Source organism: Eulemur rufifrons, chromosome 10, assembly GCF_041146395.1.
Source record: "Eulemur rufifrons isolate Redbay chromosome 10, OSU_ERuf_1, whole genome shotgun sequence".
In the NCBI taxonomy this organism is placed as follows: Eukaryota; Metazoa; Chordata; class Mammalia; order Primates; family Lemuridae; genus Eulemur; species Eulemur rufifrons.
The window spans coordinates 37204677-37231511 of NC_090992.1; the positions used below are offsets into that span (position 1 = coordinate 37204677).

The following is a 26835-nucleotide window of genomic DNA, read 5'->3' on the forward strand; positions in this document are numbered from 1 at the left end:
TTGGAGACGTTAATATTATCTGAAAAAAATATTCCGTTTATCTTTGATTCCTTTCTCTCTCTGCCTTCCTCCTACATGCAGCCAACAATCCATTCAAGAAATGAGATGTCTCTTCTAGGCCTAGACAGAATACAAAGACTGCTGGGGATTTACGCTGTGGTGTGAGGAAAGCCACATACTATTATTATGTACGCAATACTATTACTAGTAGCAGTAAAAATAACAATAGCTAATAAATATTGAGCTTTCATAACGTACCAGACACTGGTAAGCCCTCTGCGTGAACTAATTCCTTTAATCATAACATTCCTTATACCCATTTTACAGATGAGAACACCTGAGGCACTGAGATATGAAGTAATATATTTGGATTCCACAAGCTAGTAAGTGGCAGTGCCAGGATCCAAACGCAAGGAGTCTAGCTCCACAGCCTAAGCTTTTAACCAAGATCCTGAAGGCAAAAATAAGCCATTGTGGTACAGTCAGACTTGGAAGTACTGCTGTGGCTGGAATGCAGAGATGGATTTATCAAGAAGCTAGAAGCTTGAATCCAGGGCCCCTGACTTACAGAAAGCATCTTCCAACATCCTGGAAGACCTAGCAATGCGAGTACATGGTAATATATTTCTGTAAATTTTGCAAACAGATATATTTTAACCACCACAAGTCCACAGTGCCTTTTTAGAGGGTAACTCCAATTTACCCTCACATTGAGTAGCTTTCAAGTAGCCACGTCCATTTTGGGGATCAAGCCAAGGAAAGTGAATTTGGGGAGACATTTTGTTTGGGTTTAATAGGATATAGAGCCAGGATCAGGGTGAGGTAAGGAAAGTGTCAAGGGTGCAAATTTTCAGAGGACTCTTGCTCTCAGGAGTGAATGTTGCACTGTGTGAATCTGAGCTCCCTTAAGCTTTGAGCTGCAGGTGCCTGGCTCGCCTCGCCCTCTCCCTGGCCTTGCTGGGCTCCATCTATGTGGTTTACAGTTCTGTGCAGCTGTGTCATTGCTAGCCATCCAGATATAGGAATGGCTCCCAGTGACACACCTGCTACCCTCTCTGAGAGTCGCATTGGTGTCTACCTGAACTGTCCTACCCTCCCCAGCCATGGAAGGGTTCCAGTAGCAAAGGACTAGCAGTTTTAGAGGAACAGAGCCGGAAGCTAGTCCGTGGCAATTCTCTCCATCATAACACACATGGCATTGTTAGAGAAGGTTTGGCTTTCTCAACTAAACCTGCTTAAAAGGGAGATTCTCTCCTGTAAGGAATATGCCTGTACTCTAAGTGCAGCAGATACAATTATAAATGCACCATACATTTTTGGAGGGTCTCACATGAAATAGAATTGATCTGAATTCTTCCTGTTTGTAAGGACACAAACCTGTCGTAGCACCACAAAGAGAAAGTTCACCTGTGTATGAAATATCTTTCTACTCTTCCTACAGAAAATATTTTATAAAACTGAAGAAGTGATAAAAGGTATACAACAGAAAAATGTAGGTGAAAGTAGTATTATAGAGGTGTTTCATACAGTTCATTAACACATTTTTCTTATGGATTTTGTTGAAGTTTATGTTATTACTCTAATTTTAAAATTTGTAACTTGTGATGCATTTCTCACTGAAATAAATATTTATTTTTGCACCTAATTTTCTTTTCTTTTCTTTCCTTTTTTTGGAGACAGAGTCTTGCTCTGTTGCCAGGGCTAGAGTGCTGTGGCATTAACCTAGCTCACAGCAACCTCAAACTCCTGGGCTCAAGCGATCCTTCTGTCTCAGCCTCCCGAGTAGCTGGGCCTACAGGCATACGCCACCATGCCTGGCTAATTTTTTCTATATATTTTTAGTTGTCCAGCTAATTTCTTTCTATTTTTATTAGAGATCTCACTCTTGCTCAGGCTGGTCTCGAACTCCTGACCTCGAGTGATCCTCCCACCTCAGCCTCCCAGAGTGCTAGGATTACAGGCGTGAGCCACCGCACCTGGCTGCTTTTGTATCTTTTGACATATTTAAGAAATGTGGGCCGGGCGCGGTGGCTCACGCCTGTAATCCTAGCACTCTGGGAGGCCGAGGCGGGTGGATCGCTCGAGGTCAGGAGTTCGAGACCAGCCTGAGCAAGAGCGAGACCCCGTCTCTACTAAAAATAGAAAGAAATTATATGGACAACTAAAATATATATACAAAAAAAAAAAAAAATTAGCCGGGCATGGTGGCGCATGCCTGTAGTCCCAGCTACTCGGGAGGCTGAGGCAGTAGGATCGCTTAAGCCCAGGAGTTTGAGGTTGCTGTGAGCTAGGCTGACGCCACGGCACTCACTCTAGCCCGGGCAACAGAGCGAGACTCTGTCTCAAAAAAAAAAAAAAAAAAAAAAGAAATGTGTTCAAATAAATGTTTAATTGCTTGATATATTCCTCACCAGGGTGTCATTTCCATCACCAAATTCAATATAAAGCTGTTTTTCCTAGTATTTATAACGTTTTACTATTTATCCATCTTCCATAACTGAGTAATAGCAGAGAATCAAATAAGAAGAGCATGGTTTCTGGATCTTTAATATACCCATGTGTGTTCATTCTTTAAACCATAACCGTTTGCCTTGGACACATTATTCTTGTTTCTTTACTTCAGTGGTGCTCCAGTTTTCTAATGTCCTGTAAGAGGACATTAGTTAGAAAATTACTTTTCTTAAACTGCAGATTCTCAGGTGGGGTGTCCATTGCCAACATGGCCTGACTGCTCCCCGAATTCCCTTCGTGTGGTTCTGGGCTAAAGTTGTCCAATGAGACATGCTCCCTCAGAATGGGGAAACCTGACGGGAAGTAGCGGAGGGTCCTGTTGTCAAACGTGATAATGGACACTGCAGAGGTGCCAGCATGTCCTCACCTGCCTCCTGCATCTGCCTGCGGGCTCCGCTGGCTCAGAGCAGCCCCCAGCCCTTGTTCGGCCACTGGGCGCACAGAAGCTGCAGCTCCCACACCCTGTGCCTCAAGCTCCCCTTGGGCGGATGCCTGGCAGCCACACCTATGTCGCTTACTGGCTTTTCTCCAAGCTCCAGCTGGTGCCCTGCACAAGGGCTTCAGTTGGATGGATCAGGCACGGATTCCCTCTGAACTCCCCTCTGAACTCTCCCCAGCAACTCCTGAACTCCTGGAAACTCTCCTTCCTCATCCTGTGCCTGGGAGTTGCTCTGATTTCCTGACTGAGCCCTAACTGATGGTCTCTTTTTTTCCCCTGGGGGTGTCATCCTAGGAAAAAAAGATGAACAGGAAAGTAGTCTACATTTTTCACTAGAGAAGATGGGAAAATCATATGTCACCAAACCACCAGCTGGGCCACTAGTGGGTCCTTGGCAGTAATCACAAACATCAGCTAGCGTCACGGTAAGGGCCCAGGGCACATCGTTTGACGTGTTGATATTGGTTTCCCTGCCTCCAGATGTCCCTTTGTCACTTGCCATCACCTTGTTGGTAACTAGAATGAATAAATTAAGAGCTTCCACTCGCATCATGAAATTTTAAGATGTGAAAATCAATCATTAATTTTGATTATAAAAATTTTTCTGAAAATAAAATGTTTCTATTGCTTTTACTAGTCAGATTAGGTTACACTGTGCCGCAGTAATGAATCAAATCTCCATGTCTGAAACATAAGAGCTGATTGTTTGGTCATGCAAATCCACAGCAGATCAAGTGGCTCTCTAAGACAGCTCCCTTCCAAGTGGTGACTCAAGGACCAGTCTGTTTGCATCTCGTAACTGTGCCACCTGGGACGTGTGTACACACGCATTCCTCTGTGTGCACCTGCACGTTTCTATACGTGAACACACGCGTCTCTGTGTGTGTACCCATGCATTTCTGTGAGGGAACACGTGCATTTGTGTGTGTGTACAGACATGAGCAACAGCAATTTTACAGGAACTCAAAACTGAAAACCGTCTAAATGTCTAAAACAGCAAAATGGATTAGTTAGTTTGGGAATTTATTTTATTCAGTCAAGAAAATGAGCAACAATAAGAATGAATCTCCCAACTAAATGAGGAGTGAAAGAAGGCACACACAAGAGAGTATAAACTGTCTAAGTTGATAGTATAGAAATGGAAAGAATTAAGCAGTGTTAAATGGCAGAGTGATTGAGGATAATTGTTCCATTCTGCAAGGAAAGGGGCCATGGGGAGCCTCTGATGTTCAGGTGATGTTCTATTTCTTTTATTGTTTTTATTGTATTGTATTGTATTGTATTTATTTTATTTTTTGAGACAGGATCTTGCTCTGTGGCCCAGGCTGGTGTACAATGCCATGATCATAGCTTGTAACCTGAAACTCCTAGGCTCAAGTGATCCTCTTGCCTCAGCCTCCCAAGTAGCTAGGACTATAGACTATGTACCACCACTCTGGCTAATTTTTAAAATTTTTTTTTGTAGAGACAGGGTCTCATTATGCTGCCCAGGATGGTCTCAAACTCCTGGCCTTAAGCGATCCTCCTGCCTTGGCCTCACAAAGCTCTGCGATTACAAGAGTGAGACACCCTGACCAGCCAATGTTCTTTTCTTGATCTGAGTGATGATTTCATAGGTGTTCACTTTATAGTAATTAATTATACCATACATTTGTTTTATTCACTTTTATGAATTACATTATACTTAGAAATTATAATGCCTAAAAATATTCAAACCTATAAATCATATTAAATAGCACTCATGGTCATTTGCATTCCAAAGAACTATTTGCTTTAGCCTAGCACAGTGCTAATCACATATTGTACATTTTTTAATTAACACTGTTGTCATAAAATTTAAATGTGATTCAAGTGACCAAAACCCTATTTATACAAAGCTTTTCCAGGAACACTATCACAAAGTATTGCTGTACATTGTTTACATCTCTAATATTTATTTTTAATATGGGTATCATCTTCCACAAGTGCTACTTATAAATATTTTAATATTTTTAACTAATTCAACTGGTTCTGCAGGATTATTACAGAAGAGATAAATGGCAATTTCCATGCAGAAGTTCCAGGAGAAAAATGAACACATCGGGGAGAGCCCTTGGAGGGACGGCAGGTAGATTTGCTTAGAGAAGAAAGGCTGGACTCACTGCTGATGTGAAAAACAGATGCTGCGCAAGGCAGGCTGAGCAACGCTGGTGGCACCTGTCCCCCCTCAGTCTTGGCTTATGTTCCTCTTTAAAATCCCCTGCTCTGGGCATTCCCAGCTGCTGCAGCCCTGCCATTGCCCTTGATGGGAAGGCTAAGCCGTGGAGCCGCGGCATTCCCTCCCACCAGGCTAACCCTTCCCGTGGAAGAGCCTCCCTCCCAGGCCTTCCCAGCAACCGATCCTCTTCCAACTTCCCTCCCCAAACACATCACAGAAACTCCCCAGGCCAAAATTTCCCAGCTGCCCAAGTCCTCACAGATGATAAGAACTCTTTAGGAACCCCTCTTACCTATTGCCAAACTGTGATCTCCCCTAATTTTTCAGCCACCCTGAAGATAAGAGCTAACCATGTAATCATTTCCCAATAGCTAATCACCCTGGCCAGCATTTCTTTCCCTCCAGAAACCACAGCCCTTTCCCTGCTCTGGCTCTTCCCAGCGGAGCATGTGACTGACTGCTTCCACAGTCCTACACTGGGCAGAAGGTGGTGTTTCATATATTCCAGTAGTTCTCAAATTCATCGCTGGATTTGCAATAACAGTGTGAGACTCAGAATGAATGCGTGGACATCCAAATCTGCCTAAGTCAGTCTTTGAGAAGAAACGAGGGTCTACTGTACCAGGTGGCCTGTTTTTCTGTCATATGCATCCTAGAAAAAAAATGTATTACAAGGTAAATACTGCTTCTACACATTGAAATCATGAAACGAATTTGATTTTAAGAGGATCAGGGGTATAGTCCTTGGCTACATTATTGAAGGGATTCATCCAACTTATGAGCTTAGTATGACTGTGTGTGAGCAATAGTGATCAGCACAGATGTGCTTAGAGCATCAAGGAGTTTATAATCCTAGAAAGAGAAAAGATAGCTGTAAAATAACTGTAATGCAACACAGCATACGGTGAAGGCAAAGGGATGTGAAATAGAAAGTTGGAAGATGCCTAAGGACAGACTCTCCACTGGGAATGCAAACAACCTTGCTCTGACACAGTTGAGAAGATTGCTCGCTGCAACCTCCAGGTCCAAAAAGATCCTCTTCCCCCACATCTTCTGAGTGTTCATAAATCTTCAACAAATTACAGCCCTGCCTATTAAGCTCATGATGTCCTAAGCATTTACATGCATTGTCATATTTAATCCTCACAAAATCTAAACATGTGCTATTATTTCCCCAGTTATATGGATTAGAAGGTGGCCACTCAAAGGGATTCAGTTTCCCCTATTTACCCAGCTAGTGACAGAATCGGGACTCAATTCCCAGAACCAGAGGTTTTACTACACTCTGTATGTAGCCTGTCCATCAAACATCGGCCCTACATAAGACAACATAGCAAAGAAGCTATTTTAATAATAATAATTTTTAAAAGCCTTTAGTACCACAGTCACAGGATAAAATTACTGTGTTGCACCCTTGTTCACTAATTCAGTATGAGGTATACAGTACAGAGGAGTAAGCACTGACCAGTAGGGAGAGACATAGGAAACAGGCTCCAAAGTCTTGCAGCAGGTATTCATACTAGGAGAAAGGAGAAAAATATAAGTGTACATACATAAGAAGAGCTAAGAATCAAGGAGAAAAAAGAGAGAGAGAGAACCCATAGTAATCTGGAAGTTTTAAAAAGGCTGAGGTGAAATTTGTCCTCTTATTAGTTATGTTTTGTTTATTAAGATATTAAAGAATTGTAGGCCAAGTGCAGTGGCTCACACCTGTAATCCTAGCACTCTGGGAGGCCGAGGCGGGAGGATTGCTTGAGGTCAGGAGTTTGAGACCAGCATGAGCAAGAGCGAGACCACGTCTCTACTAAAAAAATAGAAAGAAATTAGCTGGACAACTAAAAATACATAGAAAAAATTAGCCAGCATGGTGGCGCATGCCTGTAGTCCCAGCTACTTGAGAGGATTGTTTGAGCCCCAGAGTTTGAGGTTACTGTGAGCTAGGCTGACACCATGGCACTCTAGCCTGGGCAACAGAGTGAGACTCTATCTCAAAAAAAAAAAAAAAAATTGTAGAGGGAATGTTTTAGGTAGCTAAGAAGTAGATTATCTATCATGCCTTATTGAAACATCATTTTATACATGTGCCTGCTAATTTGAAATAATTTTTATCTGTTCATTAAGTTAATCCCATAAACATTGAGTCCCATTGTTAACTTAAGGACTTATTAAATGATCAACTACCGGCCGGGCGCGGTGGCTCACGCCTGTAATCCTAGCACTCTGGGAGGCCGAGGTGGGCGGATCGTTTGAGCTCAGGAGTTCGAGACCAGCCTGAGCAAGAGCGAGACCCCATCTCTACTAAAAATAGAAAGAAATTATATGGACAGCTAAAAATATATATAGAAAAAATTAGCCGGGCATGGTGGTGCATGCCTGTAGTCCCAGCTACTCGGGAGGCTGAGGCAGTAGGATCGCTTGAGCTCAGGAGTTTGAGGTTGCTGTGAGCTAGGCTGACGCCACGGCACTCACTCTAGCCGGAGCAACAGAGTGAGACTCTGTCTCGAAAAAAAAAAAAAAAAAAAAAAAATGATCAACTACTTTATGTTTAAAATGTTTTCTAAAATTTCTTTAATTCAGATGTCTTTCTGATCAGGAAAAATATGAAAATTGTAAGTTGCATTAAAAATATTTTATAGGCTGGGCACAGTGGCTCACACTTGTAATCTTAGCACTTTGGGAGGCCAAGGTAGGAGGACCACTTGAGGCCAGGAGTTCAAGACCAGCCTGAGCAAGAGTAAGACCCCCATTTCTATAAAAAATAGAAAAATTAGCCAGGCATAGGGTGTGTGCACACCAGCTACTGGGGAGGCTGAGGCAGGAGGATCGCTTGACCCCAAGAGTTTGAGATTGCAGTGAGCTATGATGACACCACTGTGCTCTAGCCTGGGTGACAGAGGGAGATCCTGTCTCAAAAAAAAAAAAAAAAAAAGATATATATATATGTGTGTGTGTGTGTGTGTGTGTATACATACACACACACATTTTATAGAGTCGTGGCTGTCTAAGAGCCCTGTCCATGGTCCTTGCCTAATGCAATCTGAAGGGTGCCGCCATTGTTCCCCCACAGCGCTCGCCAGGCGGGGAAGTGCTCCGTCCTCCTTTGGCTCTCACAGCCCTTGGGCGGTGCCTCGCTGCTGCTCTCATGGGCTCAGTGGGCACTGAGGGTGAAGAGAGACACTTGGGGTTGCCCATCGCTGGTCCCTCTGGGAGGCCAAGGAAGCCCAGGGGCGGTCTCTGCAGCAAGGGCCCCTCGGATTGCAGCACCCACGTGGCCATGCGAGACCTAGACTGAACCCCAGACCTCTATACCTCCCAAGACCCCACTGGTAATAACATTCTTCTGGGCTATTTCTCCCTAGGAATATAGAGAAAGCCTGATTGCTACTGAGCTCTAGTTTCTGTAAATTTTGAAACTCTGCCCTTTGGGACTCGAGAGTGCAGAGCGGATTCCTGCCACATATTCCAGGGAAGCACCTTCAAATTATTCAATCTGAAAGTAACCCAGAAGATGAATATGAACAGCACGAAGGATTTTATTAAACAAAAATTGTCAATTTTCTTTTCCTTTTATCCCTATAACCATAGTCTTTAGATAAAAATAAAATAAAATGCAAAGAAAGATTGCCAGGCCAGAAAGGACACCAGGGCAACCCACTAAAATGAGTGACTTGGCTCTGTTCTGGGGAAGGACATGAAGCCGGTCAGCTCGATCTGGCTCCCTTCAGGCCGTATCAGTTGAATGCCTTCTGCGTGGCAAGGGGTGTACTCAATGTCTAAAAGGATGGAGGTGCACATAAGAGGGAGAAAGAGGGACCGTACCCACGCCACACATATTTAACGTACAGAAAAGCTTTACCTTCCCATAGGAGGGAACTTCAAAAACAACACCACTTCATACAAAGTTTCCAGGGTACAAAGTTTCAGTTAGGCAGGAAGAATACATTCTAGAGATCTATCAGACAGCTTAGTGATTATATAGTTAATAAAAAGGTATCGAATACTTAACAATTGCTAAGAGAGTAGATCTTAAGTGTTCTCACCAAGAAAAAATCAAGTATGTGCGGTGATGGAAACGTTAATTAGCTTGATTATGGTAATCATTTCACCTGTATACACGTATCGAACCATCACACTGTATTCCATAAATACATACAATTTTTTATTTGTCAATTATACCTTAATAAATCTGGATGGGTCGGAGGAAACAAAGGGAACTTTTTTAAGCCACCAAGCATGTATCCTTTATTCTCAGACAGTAAGACCTTTCCATCTAAATAAGGGAAGTTGTGTAGGAAGAATTGCATTAATTCACTCATTCAACAAATATTTATAAAGCACCCACTACACGTGAGGCCTAGAATAGTTGGGACTACATCAGTGAGCTCATAAACACAAATCACTTCTTTATGCATCTGATGTTTTAGTGCAACTTCTGAAATAACTAAATGATGTAACATGTTCAAGGATGAGTGAGTGTCACAGAGGAGAAAAAAGCAGGGCATGGGGTCAGGGAAGGCCTCACAAGGGACACATTTGAGCAAAGACTTTGAAGGAAGCAAGGGACCAAGTCCTATCTATGGGTGTCTAAGCGTTCCAGGAAAATAGACTAGCAAGGGCTTACGTGTTGAGAAACAGCAAGGAACATAGTGAATCTAGGAAAAAGCCAGCAAGGGGGAAGCGAGGCCGGAGGATGGCTTGAGCCCGGGAGTTCGAGGCTGCAGTGAACTATGATCCCACCACTGAACTCCAGCCCGGATGACAGAGTGAGACCTTGTCTCTGAAAAGAAAGGAGAGAGAAAAGAAAGAAAGAAATTATTAAGTAAGGCCAAATATCAGATTACAGACCAGACACTGGGAAGGAAGAAATGGAAAAGATACCAAATGCCCTGCCTATGTGAGTGAGCACTTACCTCCACAGGCACCCAGCCCCTGCCTGCACAGTCCACCACTTGGCCCCATCTGAATTTGAAACAGTCCTTGTCTCTTTTGTGTACCACGTGGCCAGTAATAAATCTGACATGGCACTGTGGCCACCCTATTTTAGGGGCACCAGGCCCTGCCTATTCGCCACCTGATGGCCCCATTTGTTTCTGCTGCTGGGGTGGATTTCCGGGAAAGAAGGGAAAGAGGGCACAGCCGCCGTGGTAAACAAAACAGGCTGGGTAAGCGTGTGCAGGGCGGCGCGGGGCAGGCGGTGTCTTCAGCACACAGCCCCAAACCAAACAGTCCGGTTTTCTTTGTCTAGCGTACCCACTGGACCCGATCATTGAGCTGGTTGTGTCTGTTAGTTTTGCCTGATAAAGCCCATGTGTGTTCCTTCCATGCTTATTAGAACTAAAGGGGCAGCCGTAGAGGTTTTAGGGCTTGGTTTTCACTGATAATGTAACTCTAGTCAGCACTTTCCTTTTAAAAAGTATTAACATATCTTGTTTCTGCCTTAGGAAGAAAACTTCTCTCTTGGATCCTCTGAATATGTGGTTCGTATAGTTAACTGTTTTAAAAGATATGATGACAAATTCTAAGCCAACAGTGGGAGTTCAGAGGCCAGACCTGACCAGGGAGCCATCTGCTCTTGCAGACCTAAAAAAGGCTGTGTAGACTTCATTAAAGGAAAGCGGTAGTTAATATTTATTATTTCCGCAGAGCACGTTCTGGCCGGGGGTGGGGGGTGGAAGATGGCTTTGTGCTCAGAGGAGCCTACATTTGATCCTGATAGCTCTATCTGCCTATGCAAATAATTTTATTTCTTTTTTTTCTTTTTAATTTATTTTATTTATCTATTTTTTTATTTCAGCATATTATTATTTTTTTTTAATTTCAGCTTATTATGGAGGTACAAAAGTTTAGGTTATGTATATTGCCCTTCCCACCTGACCCGAGTCAGAGTTTCAAGCGTGTCCCTCCACTAGACGGTGCGCATTGCACTCATTATGTATGTATACGCCCATCCCCTCCCACCCGTCGCCCCCCCCCACCCCCCCAGCCACATCTGCCCTACACCCGATTAATGTTATTCCTAAATGTGCTCTTAGGGGATGATCAGTGAAACCAATTTGATGGTGGGTACATGTGGTGCTTATTTTTCCATTCTTGGGATATTTCACTTAGTAGAATGGGCTCCAGCTCTATCCAGGAAAACACAAGAGGTACTAGATCACCATTGTTTTTTATAGCTAAGTAGTACTCCATGGTATACATATACCACATTTTATTAATCCACTCATGGATTTATGGGCACTTGGGTTGTTTCCACATCTTTGCAATTGTGAATTGTGCTGCTGTAAACATTCGAGTGCAGATGTCTTTTTTATAGAATTTCTTTTGTTCTTTTGGGTAGATGCCCAATAATGGGATTAATGGAGCAAATGGTAGGTCTACTTGTATCTGTTTAACGTATCTCCATATTGCTTTCCACAGGGGTTTCACTAGTTTGCAGTCCCACCAGCAGTGTATGAGTGTTCCTGTCTCTCCGCATCCACGCCAACATTTATTGTTTTGGGACTTTTTGATAAAGGCCATTCTCACTGGAGATAACTGATATCTCATGGTGGTTTTGATTTGCATTTCCCTGATGATTAGAGATGTTGAGCATTTTTTCATATGTTTGTCGGCCATTCTTCTGTCTTCTTTTGAAAAGTTTCTGTTCATGTCCTTTGACCACTTTTAGATTTCTTCTTGCTGATTTTCCTGAGTTCTAAATAGATTCTAGTTATCAGTCCTTTATCGGATGTGTAGCATGGGAAAATTTTTTCCCATTCTGTAGGTTGTCTGTTTGCTCTTGTGACAGTTTCTTTGGCTGTGCAGAAGCTTTTTAATTTAATCAGGTCCCATTTATTTATTTTTATTGTTGCTGTGATTGCCTTTGGGGTCTTCTTCATAAATTCTTTGCCTAGGCCAATGTCTATAAGAGTTTTTTCCACATTTTCTTCTAGAATTCTAATAGTTTCACACCTTAGGTTTAAGTCTGTTATCCATCGTGATTTGATTTTTGTGAGAGGTGAAAGGTGTGGGTCCTGTTTCAGTCTTCTATATGTGGCTATCTAGTTTTCCCAGCACCATTTATTGAATAAGGAATCTTTCCCCCAGTGTATGTTTTTGTCAGCTTTGTCAAAGATTAGATGGCTATATGAGGATGGTTTTATATCTGGATTCTCAGTTCTGTTCCACTAGTCTGTGTCTCTGTTCTTGTGCCAATACCAAGCTGATTTAATAACCACAGCCTTGTGGTATAGTTTGAAGTCTGGTAAATTAATACCTCCCATTTTGTTCTTATTGACTAAAATTGATTTTGCTAAACGGGGTCTTCTCTGGTTCCATACAAAGCGCAAAATTATTTTTTCTATATCTGTGAAAAATGATGTTGGTTATTTAATAGAAATTGCATTGAATCTGTAGATCACTTTGGGTAGTATAGACATTTTAACAATGTTGATTCTTCCAATCCATGAGCATGGTATGGTTTTCCACCTGTTTACATGCTCTGCTATCATAAGAAGTTATTTTGAAGACCTCTATGCAAATCAATTTGAAAATTAAATAAAATGAATTGCACCAGGCCTAGATGGTTTCAGAGGGAAATTCTACCAAAACTTCAAAGATAAGGTAGTCTCTAAATTGTTCCAGAACAAATGAAGGATATTTTCCTGATTCTTTTAAGAAGCAAGTATAGTATAGAAAAATAAAACTACAAACCAATATCTCATAGTAAAATTCAGGCAAAATTTCAAAATAAAATATTTATAAACAGAACTCAACACCACATTAAGAAAATAATACACCATGACCAAGTGGGAATTAAATTTGAAGTACAATTGGCAAATGGGGAGAAAATACTATATTATAGTATATGTCACAGCCAAAGGGCTAATCTTCCTCACACACAAAACACTATTTAAAAACTGAAGGAACAAAAGATCAAAACCCTGAAAAACAATAGACAAATGACACATGTTTAGCAATTTACACAAAGATATAAATATGGTCCTTAAATATACAAAAAGATATTCAATCTCAGCCATCATAAGACAAATGCAAACCCAAACAAGACTGAGATATATGTAAAGGATGGGAAAGATATACCATAGAAACACCCATTAAACACTCACCAGAAGAAATGTAGGGTGGCTAAATTCACATCAGACGAAGTAGACTTCAGAACTAAGAAAATTACTACAGACACAAAGGAATAATACATAATGATAAAAGTGTTCATTCACCAAGAAAATATGCACCTATGAAAACCACCGTAAAATATGAAAAGAAAAAAACTAATAGACTTGAAAGAAAAAAATTAAGTTCACAATTATATTTGGACATTTCAATATTTTTCTTTCAGCAATTGATAGAATAAGTAGATGGAAACTCAGCAAAGATGTAGAAAAACTGAATGATACCATCAACCAATTGGATCCAATTGACATTTATAGATCATTCCAATCAACAACAGTAGAATACATTTTTTTCAAGTGCACATAAAATATTCACCAAGATAGATCATATTCTGGGCCATAAAATACAAGAATTGAAATCATACAAAGTATGTTTATCCTCTGACCATAATAGATTTAAATTAAAAATCAGTAACAGAAAGATATCTAGAAAATCTCCAATTATTTGAAAATTAAACAGCTTACTTCTAAACAACCCATGAGTCAAAGTCTTTAAAAAAAAACTTAGAAAACATTTTTAAGTAAATGAAAATGAAAACACAACATATCAAAATCTGTAGCATACAGACTCAGCAATACGCTGAGAGAAATTTACAGCATTTTTATAAAGAAATTTAGAGCACTGAACAACTATATTAGAAAAGTAATATTTGTAGCCAGATAAGGAGACACAGGCCTGTAATCCCAGATATTTGGGAGGCTGAGGTCAGAGAATCGTTAGAGTCCAGGAGTTCAAGACCAGCCTAGGCAACATAGCAACATCCTGGCAAAAAAGAAAAAAAAAAAAAAAAGGAAGGGAAAGAAAACACTAACATTTCTAAGCTTTCACCTTAAGAAGCTAGAAAAAGAAGATCCTGATATGACTTAGAGACCTTGTCCAGCTTTTATTTTCCTTAAAATCTTTGTATAATAGAGACAATATCATTCTTTCACTACATAGCTGGGTTTGTGCTCTGAACTGAGTTTTTCAAAACAAAACCATTTATTAGGGCTCATACATGGTTGGTAAAGTTATATGGAAAAACAAAGGAATTATTAACATAGATAAAGGTAAATTATATATAAGATACATTTTCTCATTTTAAAATTTGAAAAAATACAAAATAAAATGTATTAAACATAGACTTTTTCTGGCTCAGTCTTTACTCGTCTCAGGAACAACCTCCCATGACCACAAAACATACCTCCCAGAACTGCTTGAACTTCACAGTTCTTACTTCTAAGTAAGATAATATTTTTGATCAGATTATTTTTTCCTGTTACTTAAACAGAATAAAGAGGAAATGATTCTTCCACAATTAAGTGATCTAGCCGTCTGGGTTTGCAGCCCATCTGGTGAGCACCATTGTTGCTCACCACATGGACTCCAGAGTGACGTACTGATTTGTAAGTCACTATGTGCCAGTTAAAAACATGGCAGTGGGCCAGGCATGGTGGCTCATGCCTGTAATCCTAGCACTCTGGGAAGCCAAGGCAGGTGGATCGTTTGAGCTCAGGAGTTCGAGACCAGCCTGAGCAAGAGCGAGACCCTGTCTCTACCAAAAAAAAAAAAAAAATAGAAAGAAATTAGCTGGACAACTAAAAATATATAGAAAAAAAAATTAGCCGGGCAAGGTGGTGCATGCCTGTAGTCCCAGTTACTCAGGAGGCTGAGGCAGAAGGATTGCTTGAGCCCAGGAGTTTGAGGTTGCTGTGAGCTAGGCTGATGCCATGGCACTCTAGCCTGGGCAACAGAGTGAGACCGTCTCAAAAAAAAAGAAAAAAGAAAGCTTAAAAAGAATGTGGCAGTGCCTTGGTCATGTGTCCATACTTAGGCTGCAGGGAAGGCTGGAAAAATAAAGAAGGTTTTAAGTTTCTATAGGAGAGGAGATTTCTGCCTCAAAGATGGTGGATTCCACAAACTCAGGAAGAGAATACAGAACTGGGTGCAAAAAGTGAAAATAAAATGTCTACTATTGGCAAATTTTGTATGCCAAAGATCATTGTGTCATGGACCTGGAAGAAATTAGGAAGGGGAGAAGATTGGGAGCTTTAGGACTAAGCACTGAGGAACCCCAACATATAATTGCCACATTGAAGACTGATCTGTGGAGGAGAATGACAAAGGACCCCTGGAATCCCAGGAAGCAAACCAGCAGGGCCAAGTGTGCTAAGAACAGTGGGAGAGAATGCTTCATGATGCAGGAGTGGCCACGAGTGTGAGAGACTGCGGAGAGGCCAACTAAGACAAGTGTGGGGACAAAAGTTTTTTGAAGGTTCAGGTTCTGTTTGAAAAGTTCTGTAACAATCCGATATGAGTATTCAGCTGTTAACTACAGTACTATCTTTGTAACCCAGTCTGTAAAGCATGATGTCACCTCTGCAAAGAACCAGGTGACATTCTTTAGGACATCAGGATAACCTCTGCAAGGCTATGCAAAGAGCTAAAGTGCTGATAGTGCCTGCCCCTTGCAAATTGTCACAGACAAAAAACATTTGCTGGACAAATAGCTGCACGCCAGGTGCCAGAAGCTGTGCCAGTTGCTCCAGTAGAGATGCCACAATTACCATAACAGCACTTGCAGTTGGAACCACAACCTGATTATTGTAAATCCGCAGTGATTTCCCCAAGACTCAGCTACCTTCTTCACAGGTTATTTAGGCACCTGTCAATGGGGCTGTGATCAGAATCAGCGCCTCTTCACTTTCCAAGTCACTGGTGGTGACTCGTCCCTTCAGGGGTGGGGAGTGGCTTTGGGTTCACTCACTTAATGAAGAAGTTTCCCCCAGGTTTGTCCGACCATAAAAGCCCTCACCCCACATGGCAGGAGCCAGTTGCTGAGGACATCTATTCCAATGCCACATTTAGGAATGGCGGGATAACCACTAGCATATCTGCAGACCTGCTGAGCCCACTGTGAGGACTTGGGCCACAGCTCCCGCGTCCTCTAATATCCAGAAGCCCCTACCTTAAGCCGGAGAAACAAAGGCATTTTGAGTATCCAAGTACATGTGCTAACTCAAAATCCAGTATTAAGTAGCACACTGGAAGGATGACTATCTCCCCTTCTCCAGTGAATGTCTGTCTCTTTAGGGAAGACCTGGAAGAAAACTGCAGCACACACTTGAAGCCACATCACAGGGAACTTCTTCAGGAGGATCTGGGATCCTCTGCAACCGACATACCTCAGGTCTGTGACTCAGCTTCATGAGAGACCATGATTCCCCACTGTGATGATTCTGTCGGGCAGACTGAGGATGGCCACCAATTCTTTGGCATTTCTCGATATTCCTCCACTTGGGAGGTAGCCTCCGTGTCCCCTCCCCTTGAAACTGTGCAGACTTCTGAGAGCTTAACTAAAGAATATAGTGAAAGTGACATCATGCCAGATTCTAGGTCTAGATCTTAAGACACTGGCAGCTTCCACTTTCTGTGTCTTGGAATACTCCCTTTGGGGAAGGCAGGAGCTATATAAGAAGTACAACTACCCTGAGGTCACTGTGCTCTGAGGAAACCAGAACTAGCCACATGGGGGGGCTGCATTCAGGGAGCACTGCCCACCAGCCCCGGCGACTGCAGCCATCTCAGCCCAGCCACCACCTGACTACAGCTACCTGAGAGACCCCGAGCAAGAACTGCCCACATTCACACCCATTAACAAGCAAAACCCAGAAAATAACAAGTGCTGGTGAGCATGTAGAGAAGTTAGAACATTGGTGCATTGCTGGTGGGAATGTAAAATGGTTCAGCTGCTGTGGAAGACAGTATGGTGATTCCTCAAAAAATTAAACATAGAATTCCCATATGATTGAGCAATTCCACATCTGGGTATATACTGAAAAGAATTGAAAGCAGGGACTTGAACAGATGTGTGTACAGCAGTGTTCACAGCAGCATTATCTGCAATAACCAAATGGTGAAACAACCCAAATGTCCATTGATGGATACATGGATTTATCCATTCAGCAAAATGTGGTATATGCATATAATGGAATATTATTCAGCCTTATAAAGGAAAGAAATTCTGACACATGCTACATCACAGATGAATCTTGAAGACATTACGCTAAATGAAATAAGCCAGTCACAAAAAGACAAATATTATATTATTCCACTTATATGAGGTACCTAGAATAGGCAAATTCATAGACACAAAAAATAGAATGGTGGTTGCCAGAGGGCAGGGGAGGAGGGATGGAAAGTTAGTGTTTAATGGGTACAGAGCTTTACTCTTGGGAAATGAAAAGAGTTCTGTAGATGGATTGTGCTGATGCTTGCACAACATTGTAAATGTCATTAATGCTACAGAACTGCACATTTAAATATGGTTAGTCAATTTTATGTCATATGTCTTTTACAAAAAAGAAAAAAAATCCACAGAGCTGTTCAAGATAATGATTGTTGTTTTAATCGACTAAGTTTTGAGGCAATTTGTTATACAAAAATAGATAACTGGAACAAGACCTAAATTACTGCTGTTAAATAGATCCAGCATAGACTACTCACCTGTTTCATTTCTAAGGCTACTGTGACCGATTAGCCACTCCCAAATATCCTGTGGTTCAAAACACTTTGATTAGTACTGAGTCCTAAGTACCCATGAAAGTCATTGGCCGACCTGGTCTTTCAACCCTCCTTGGGATCCCTTCCTCTGCACTTCCCCCGGGGAAGTCCTGAAAACTTAGCCTCACTGATGGTGGGCTGCCACTGCGGGCCAGCCGACGGAGCCAGCAGCTGCTGAAGCACGTCCTGGAAATCTTACCCGCACGTCACATCTGGATCCTGTGCCAGCTCCAGGCCAAGCCTTTGTCTGGGTCGCCATGCCTATCTCTTCACAGAAAAGGAAACAAAGGGAAAGAATATTGAGTGCTTTTGTGCCTTACACAAGATACAATTTGATTATAGGACCTGCAACTTGCTAGTCCTTGGGGAGCTCTGAATCCTAAAGTAAATATGCAGGTGTTGCCACATCTCTGTGTTTCAAGCAGCTGCCATGCCTTCTGAAAGGCACGAACATAGAGTATTCAGCATGCACAAGACTGTCAAAGGGTTTATTTTTATTACGTTAAACTGTGCTGTGTTTTCAGTGATCCCAGTGGCCTGGCAATGTGATCCAAGGGAGCTAGCTGGGACCACTATACCATCTGGTCAGATTTGGTGGGAACATGGATGCCAGGAATACGTAGAACTCAGAACCCAAACTTCACGGGGACTTATACTATCTTCTCTCTCTCTCTTTTTTTTTTTTTTTTTTTTTGAGACACTCTCGCTTTGTTACCCCTGGCTAGAGTGCAGTGATGTCATGGTAGCTCTGTAACCTCAAACTCCTGTGCTAAAGTGATCCTTCTGCCTCAGTCTCCTTAGTAGCTGGTACTACAGGTGCCTGCTATGATGCCTGGCTAATTTTTTGTATTTTTAGTAGAGATGGGGTCTCACTCTTGCTCAAGTTGATCTGGGGCTGCTGAGCTCAAGCAATCCTCCTGCCTCAGCCTCCCAGAGTGCTAAGATTATAGGTATGAACCACTGCACCCAGCCTACTATCTTCTCATTTCTTAAGATTTGTTATTATTATTTTATTTTAGAGACAGGGTCTCACTGTGTTGCCTAGGCTGATCTCAAATTCCTGGCCTCAAGGGATCTTCCACCTCAACCTACCAAATAGCTGGGATTATAGGCATAAGCCATGGTGCCCAAATTTCAAGATTTACTATTTCTTACATGCCAACTTTCTTTACTTATTAATCTTATGAAAAATGTCAGTCATTTCTTTTGGCATACCTCACAAATGATCAAAGATAAAACCTAAAAGCCAGTGGATTAGACAATGAACTATTAAGAAGAGAAAGACAGAAGTAAAGAAAACAAAGAAGAGAAACCGAAACCAAGCCAAATCAAAATGAATTTAGATATAAACAAATAATGGATCACAAAACACCTTCCTTCCAAGAAGAAAAGAAAGCAATAGAAATTTTATCAGTTATGTAAATTATCATGATTCAGCTCTTCTGCTAATGAATAAGAAATAGGGGTTGGGGGAAGACACAGGATTTAATATTTGGAAATTTATATTGAGTGTGAGTTAATTTCCTTGATTTCTCCTTGGGTGTGAAGCAGCCTCAGAGTAAATGTTTCTAAGTGTGAACTAAAGTAAAATTTTAAGGCTCACCCCCCACCGGCTGACAGAATGGACCCCCTCATGGCCAAAGAAATATCCTAAAACTAAATTGCCTTCCAGGAGGAGGGAGGTGAGACATGCCTCATCATGCCTCACTCCCTTCTTGGGGACATCCCTTGTAACCCATTGACAGGCCTAGGGTATGCAAGACAAACCTGCAGGTCCTCTATTTACACAACAAATCTGTGTCCAGTGGCTCATCTCTGATAAAGAGTAACTATGTTAAAACATTCCAAGCCTTTAGACAAAGCTCCATGTCTTTAACCATTTACAAGTTAAAGAATCTTTAAACCCACCTATAACCTGTAAGCCGCCTCTTTGAGATGGCCCACGTTTTTGGGCCAAACCAATGTATGCCTCCCATGTATTGATTTATGACTTTACCTATAACCTCTGTCTCCCTGAAATGTATAAAACCAAACTGTTACCCAGCCACGGTGAGTCCACTTGCTCAAGGCTTCTTGGGCGTGGCTCCAGGTCATGGCCCTCAAATTTGGCTCAGAGTAAATCTCTTTAAAATTATTTTACAGAATTTGGCTTTTTTCCATTGACAGAATTGGCGCCCAGACATGGGGCTCAGAGAAGACTCAGGACCGCCGAAGGAGCCGCACAAAGTCGGCGCCAGGTACTGGCATGACCGTTTTGGGCCCTCCACTGGGAGCTTCTCCTTTGGCGGAACTGGTAAGTCCTCCTGAGCTCCGGACCTCTCATTTTTGGTTGATGGTCTTGGTTTTCTCTGAGCTGGTTCTTTTACTAAGAATTGTGTAGAGCAGGAAGGAGAACAGGAGTGACTCCATGACAGACTGGATCTCCTAGGATAGGCCTAAGTTTTGGTTTCCCCGACGCGGGCCCTCCCCCTCCCTAGAATGCCCCTGGTAACAACTGAAAGTCCCGTGGCTTCCTGGCTTGGAAACCAGCCAATCAGGAGCCAAGCCCCCCAGCTTGGAAACCGGCCAATCAGGAGCCAACACTATCAGCCACTTTTGAAAGAACAAATGAACTAAGTGGGGGGGAATGGTGTGCCTGGTACATGTAACCTACTGATGAGTATAAAAGCTTAGTTCCCACCCTAGGGCAGGGTCCTGGTTCGTGGAGAGGCCACTGCATTGGCGCTCTGGGACTTGGACCCTAGCTTGAGCTAGACAATAAATTCCTTTGCCTGTTGCAGCCTTGGTGACTCTGCCTATCTGTTCCTGGGGCTGAGAGAAACCGGTTCTAACAATTGTTGTTTAGAATCCTATATAAGTGAGAGACTGAGTTCCTCAGCTCCGAAGAGAAGGGGCATCTTAATCACCTCCCAGCCTTGGCAGCCCTGGGTGACCGGGGTCCTGAGTGGGAGTTGCCTGGGGCAATTCCCCAAGACTCGAGTGCCCCTATAGGGAACCCCCCAACAAATTAATTAAAAGAAGACTCCCCTAGGAAACACAGCAACTTGGCACCTGGCCTGCCTGGACATGCAGCCCTCAGCACCCAGGCAGCCAGCGCAGTCGGTCCCTGGACGACCTGGCACACACCACCGCGTGCCTCCTGCTGGCCTCCTCAGGAGCCCGGCCACTTCAAGGCCTGCAGCGTGGTGGGCTCCTGGGTGTGCCCATGGCCCCTGGCACGCAGAGACTCTGAGAATGTTTATGAGGCCATCCTGGACGTGCAAGGCCAGCAGTGGGAGGAGAACCCGGAGCAGCAGGTACACAGCTGGGCGCTGGGGTAGAGGGGGGCGGGTGGCCGCGCCTGCATGGAGCCAGGGTGCGAGGAGACCTGCTCAGCTTAGCGTCCCGCTAGACGCCCGCCACTGTGTTCACTGACTTCGGGCGAACTCACTTGCCCCAAACCCAAAATGAGAGAGGTACAGGCTCACAATCCCTTCTCTGCAATTCCCAAGTGCCAAAGCTCCCTGGAAGCCCAAAGGATTTTGTAATTCACCCGGTGACAAAATTTCATTTGAACCAATATGAGGATGTTGACAGTCTTTATCACACTTGGCATGAATATTCATGTTTTGCTGCAGAAATGCAACTAAGCTTAATCGCAAGGTGCAGCCCGAGCCCTGCCGGGAGGTTATGTAACCTCTGGCGGGTGTGTGCTGTCCTGCAGCCGATCTGTAGTCCGAAACCCACCTGGACGTGGGCTGGGGCTTGCGGGCCTGCACTGGCTCCAGCGGCCTCGCCTCCCTCCCTGGAGCTTGGGGGTTCAGACGAGATGGATGTGAATGGCAGGCATCCATTTCCCTTTTGGGCTGTTTCCAACATTTCAGTTTCTCTCTTTCTTTCTTTTCTTTCTTTCTTTCTTTTTTTTTTTTTTTGAAAAAAACCAAAACCAAAAACCTCTCGATGAGTTTGTTTTGGTAAGAAGGCCAGTTATGGTACGGGTGAGGAGGGGGGGCGGTTCTCTCTTCCGAGTCCAGTTGTGTTAATTTGGGAAATTGAAAATAGAGCACGTTTTAAAAACACTCTTACATCCTCAGAATCCTTCCGGGGGCCCTGACATCTCGGACTTTAGCAACTTTTCAGGGAGGGGCGCCCTGAGGAAAACAAGATGCGCAGAAACCGTCTGACCCCTTCGCCAGGGGCGTGATTTCCCACGGGCGGTTCACTTCTGGGGGGCTCACTTCCTGTCGGGGTCTCGGTTTGTTCCTCAGCCCAAAGGGAGGGTCAGAGGCTCGGATTTGACTCCGCTGGGTGCCCTGCCAGCTGCTGCTGAGCCACCTAACTGCCCCAGCCCAGTGTCCCCGAGCGTAAGCACTGTACCTAAGGATCAGGGTTGTGGCGACCCTTAAATGGGGCGGGGCGCCGGAAGCGCTGGGCAGTAGCGGGCGGTCCCCTCAGACGACCTGGGGTCCCCCTCGGCGCTTCCCTTCGGGTCTGCGCAGCCTTCACCGGGGTTTCTTCGGGGGCAGCCCTCCCCCTGGTGGCCAGGGTGGGGAACAGCACCCGGCGGACGGGGACGCAGGCGGGGCCGTGTGCCCCTTGGCTCTGCCAGCAGGCAGGCAGCTTCTCTGGGGTAGGTGGCTGGATGCCAGCGCTCCTTCCCCCAGCGCCCCTTCCTTTCTGGGCAGGCTCCCGGTGGCGCGCTCCCAGGCACATTCTCTGTCCCGGTGACGGTGGGAGTGTGCCTGCCCCTCTGAGCTGTGCCCTGGAGGTGGGGGAATGGCCTTGCTCTTGGACAGTGTGCACAGAGAGTGTGTGCTGAGGAGGGGCGAGGAGGCAGCCCTTGACCATGAACCAGGGCTCTGTAAGTCTGCCCAAGGGCCAGCATCTAAGAGCCCAAACCAAGGAGGAAGGCGATTCCCCAGGTCCTGGCATCTCCAGTTGCTGAAGGCAGGCGCGAAGGTGAGGATGAGAACGGCGTGTAGACAACTGGCCAGAGCCACTATATGGCCGAGGGTGGAGCCTTCCCCAAGTTTAAGTGGATGGGCAAGAGCCAGGAGACTGGGAGGCTGAGGATGGGGAGGAGGGGGCTGCTGAGAGGGGATCCTGGGAGAAAAGATGAGGGAGGGCCCAGAACAGAGAGGCAAGGATGTGAGGAGGGAGGCAACCAGGGTCACTTGGGAGGGTGAAGGGTGCCTGTCTGCAGGGCATCAGCTCAGGGCTTGGGGCAGGCTACTCGGCAGGCCCAGGGCACCCCCAGAAGAGAGGAGCCTCTGCCATGTACGGCTTTTTACAGCCTTGTCATTCACCATTCACTCAAATAGCACATCCTGAGCACCTGGTGTGTGCTGGTCACCCTGCTGCACACTGGGGACCCAAAGCGTCATAAGACACAGTCCCAAAGGAGCTAACAGTCCCGTGGGCTCTCACTCAAAGGCTTGCACCCAGGGTTAAGCTCCCGGCATCTTGGAAGGCAGGCAGAGGTACCCCAATTTGCCCTGAGTACAAACAGGTTCAGAGAGGTTTAGTGACTGGCCAAAGGTCACACAGCCAGGAGGTGGCTGTGTCCAGGTCAGTTCTGGGCCCTACTTCAGCCAGGTGGCCTTCAGGGTTAGCCACTCTGTTACCCTCAGCAAGAACAGTACAAGCCAAAGGCAAACAAGTGCTCACTTTTCTGCACACACCTATGTGCCCAGCCCTGTTGTGGCCATGAAGTGCAAACCCTGACCTTGCTTTCTGCAGCTGAGGGTGCAGTAGGAGAATCTGACATCCCAGGAAAGGGCAGAAGCAAAGGCTTCTGAGGAGGGAGAGATGGAGGAGGGGGGGTGAGCTGGGTGGACACCTCTCCTCCAAGGTGGCCACTCAGGGAGCCAGGGAAGCCTGGTGAAAGCCTCTGAGGCCCCTCCTTCGAGACCACAGTCCTTATTTCTGGGTGCGGTCACCGTCCCACCCCAGAGGCAGGAGAGCCGGCTGGGAGCCCGCTCCTGCTGCCGGACACTGGCCACTGGGAGGAAGAGTTACAGCCCAGTTGCCACTTCTTACACAAACAGCCCAGGGGGCACCCCACCTGGGCAGGCGGCCTGCACAGGAAGGAGCCCAGGGCCCTCGTCCTCCCTCCTCCAGGAACTGTGAGTGGACCCCTCACCTGGAGAAGGGGGAGGCCACGGTTTCCTGTCCTTCCCCCTCCCCCAGAGTCCCCACCAGGCCCTTCCCTATCCCATCCAAAAACTCACCTGGTGACCCCTCCTTTCTGGATCGCAGACCCGCTTCCACTTCCTGGGGCAAACTCCAAGGGAAGCCTGAGGTGGCCGTGTCTGAGATACAGCAGCTGGCCTCGGGACAGATCCACATGTCCTCTCTCGGGGCCAGCCAAGGGCCTTTGGAAAGTGGGGTTGGTAACAGCAGGGGCCCTGTAGCCAAGCTGAGGGGACTCCAGGGAGCTCCCCGCCCCCCAGCTAGGGCAGCCCTGGGTTGCTGGCTGCTTTCCACACACCTGGCCTGACTTTCCCTCCCCATGACTCACCTGCTGCCCCAGGGCCCGGGAGCCCTGCTGCCCAGACTGTGACCTGGCTTGTGAGAGAGCAGGTTCTTGGGTCCTCCCACCAATCCCACATAGCTCTGGCCACCTGGAGCTCTCCCCACCTGCCCCTCCGTCCCCTGCAGGCTGGGAGGTGGCCCCATGGTCCTCTGGGGATCTCCCTGGAGCCCCGGCCTCATTATTCGCCTCTCAGCCCCTGGTTCCCGGCAGCCCCAGGCCTCCTGAGATGGGCCCTTGACAAGCCCACCCGCCTCCTCTCCTCCTTCCCGGGCCCCAGCAGTCGGCCTCCCTCTGCACCTATTTTCTCTGCCCTTCCTAGAGCTGACCGAGTCCAGCAGTGGGAGGGGACGGGCATCAGCACTGAAATGTCAGCCTGCACGGGTGGTCAGTGCCAGGCCCTGGGGCATGGGAAGCACATGACACGACGTGACAATGCGATATGCTGTGGTTGTGATATGATGTGGTGGCGTGTCTGCTGGGTGCAGGATCTAGCTGGGAGAGGAAGTTCTAGGGCTGCCTCCTGGAGGAGGAAGGTGTTCCCAGAGGTAAAATCTAAAGGTTTCTACGATTCCCTCCCATGAAACCCTCTGGACCCGGGGCTTTTTCAGTGGCAGATTTTTTTCTCAGTGTTAATTAGATCTATGCAAGTATCTACTAGTTCTCTAGTTAATTTTGGTCATTTTATATTTTACTACAAAAGCATTTGTTTTCTCTAGATTTGTATATATTATACTTTTAAAATTTATTAATTTCTTTGTGGCCAAGTAAATGATTTTTTTTCTAAGTTTTTCATAGAGATATGGAAAAATGTACACTTTCTATTTAAGGGATAAAAGATCCCTTGTGTATCAAATCAAGTTTATTAAGTTTATTGATTATGTATAATTCAAACTTTCACTTCCTTTGTATCCTTATTGGTTTTTGTCTTTTATGCTAATTCTGATGAAGTTTTATTGAACCTCCCTCTCAGATTTTCCCTATAAAGTTCTTCTGGTGCTTTTATTAGTTTTTGCTTTTCATATTTAACGATGCTGCTTTTGGGAGCGTGCAGATTTTGAGTATTCTATCTTTATGAATTGTGCATTCCTGTCAGTACATGTCATCTCTCTTTATCGTGTTTTAGTGCTTAATCTTACATTTTACCCTTCTATTTTTAATACTGCCATTCTTTATTTTACATTATATTACATTAAAAATAAATCCTTTTATTTTCAACCATTATCATTTTTTAAACTGTATTTCTTGTATACATCATATCATTGCATTTTAAAACCTGAGCTGACTCTTTTACTAGGAGAATTCGATCTGTTCGAGCTTCATTTAATAACTGATAGGCTAATTTTATTTATTTATTTTCCACTGAGGAGTCATAAATTCTAGACATCCTATTTCACACCTGAAAACTTCAGCACGCATTTCTGAAAAGTAATGTTTTGTTTTTCATGACCACCCTACCATTATTATAGCTGACAAAATTAACATTCATTCCTGAATGTTGTCTAAGACCTGGGCTATAGTCAAATTGCCTCCGTTGTCCTAACATATCTCTCTCTCTCCCTCAGTCTCTCTCTCTCCTGGTTTGTTTGCACCAGAATCCAGTCCAAGGTCGTGCCTTGCTTCTGGCTGTCTCTTTAATCGCTTTTGAACACCCCCCCACCCTTTCCTTTGCCTTGACGCTGACTCGTCAAGAGACCAGACCAGTTGCCCCGTGGGGTACCTGTCTGTCCTGTCTGTCGTGTGTGCTGGCTTCCTTGTGGCAGCGTTTCCCTGTTCTAACCCGTGTGACCTGTGAAGCGGTAGGGTCTGAAAGGTTCAGGCGCCGGGATCCCCAGGGCTCAGCGACAGATGACGCTAAGGAGGCAGGAGTCACAGATGATTCTACCTGAGTAACAGGTGATGCTGACACGAGAAAGGGAGACAATTTGATTTTGGACATCTTCCCAGGCCTACAAAGGACACCCGGCAGCAGTTGGATGTGTGAGTCTAGAGAGGGGTTGCGAGTTGGTGACCTACAGCTGGTCGTGCTCTCGCAGGCGGCAGAGCGAGAAGCCAGGTGAGACACCCGGCACTGAGGCCGTGGCAGAGGCGGCGCAGCCCCAGCCCAGTCGGGCTGAAGGAGGACCGGATCTGTCATCAAGGGAGTGTGGAAGGCCTTCCGAGCAGGGGGCTGGTGTCTAAGTGAGGGGCAGAGAAGTCAGCTCTGAAAAGGAGGAAGGGAGAAAGGAATTAGTCGGTAAAAGGCGATGCGAGCTGGGCCCAGGGAGCACCCAGGCCACTTCTTTGTTCCTGCCCAACATCTTACTTGCCTCTGTGAGTACACAGCTGTGAGATCTGGGTTATCGATATCTTATTATTGGTAATAAATATAATTAATGCAATTGTCCCATCCATCTGCAGCACTAAATACTTTGAAAAGCACTTTCAAGAACATTTCCTCATTCTATCTTCACTACAATTTCTGGA

At 44.9% G+C, this 26835-nt stretch overlaps 1 pseudogene; it reads right to left on the reverse strand.

Moving 5' to 3' along the window:
• Positions 1 to 26835, reverse strand: part of LOC138393008 (centromere-associated protein E-like) — a 262162-nt pseudogene that overhangs the window by 158640 nt on the left and 76687 nt on the right.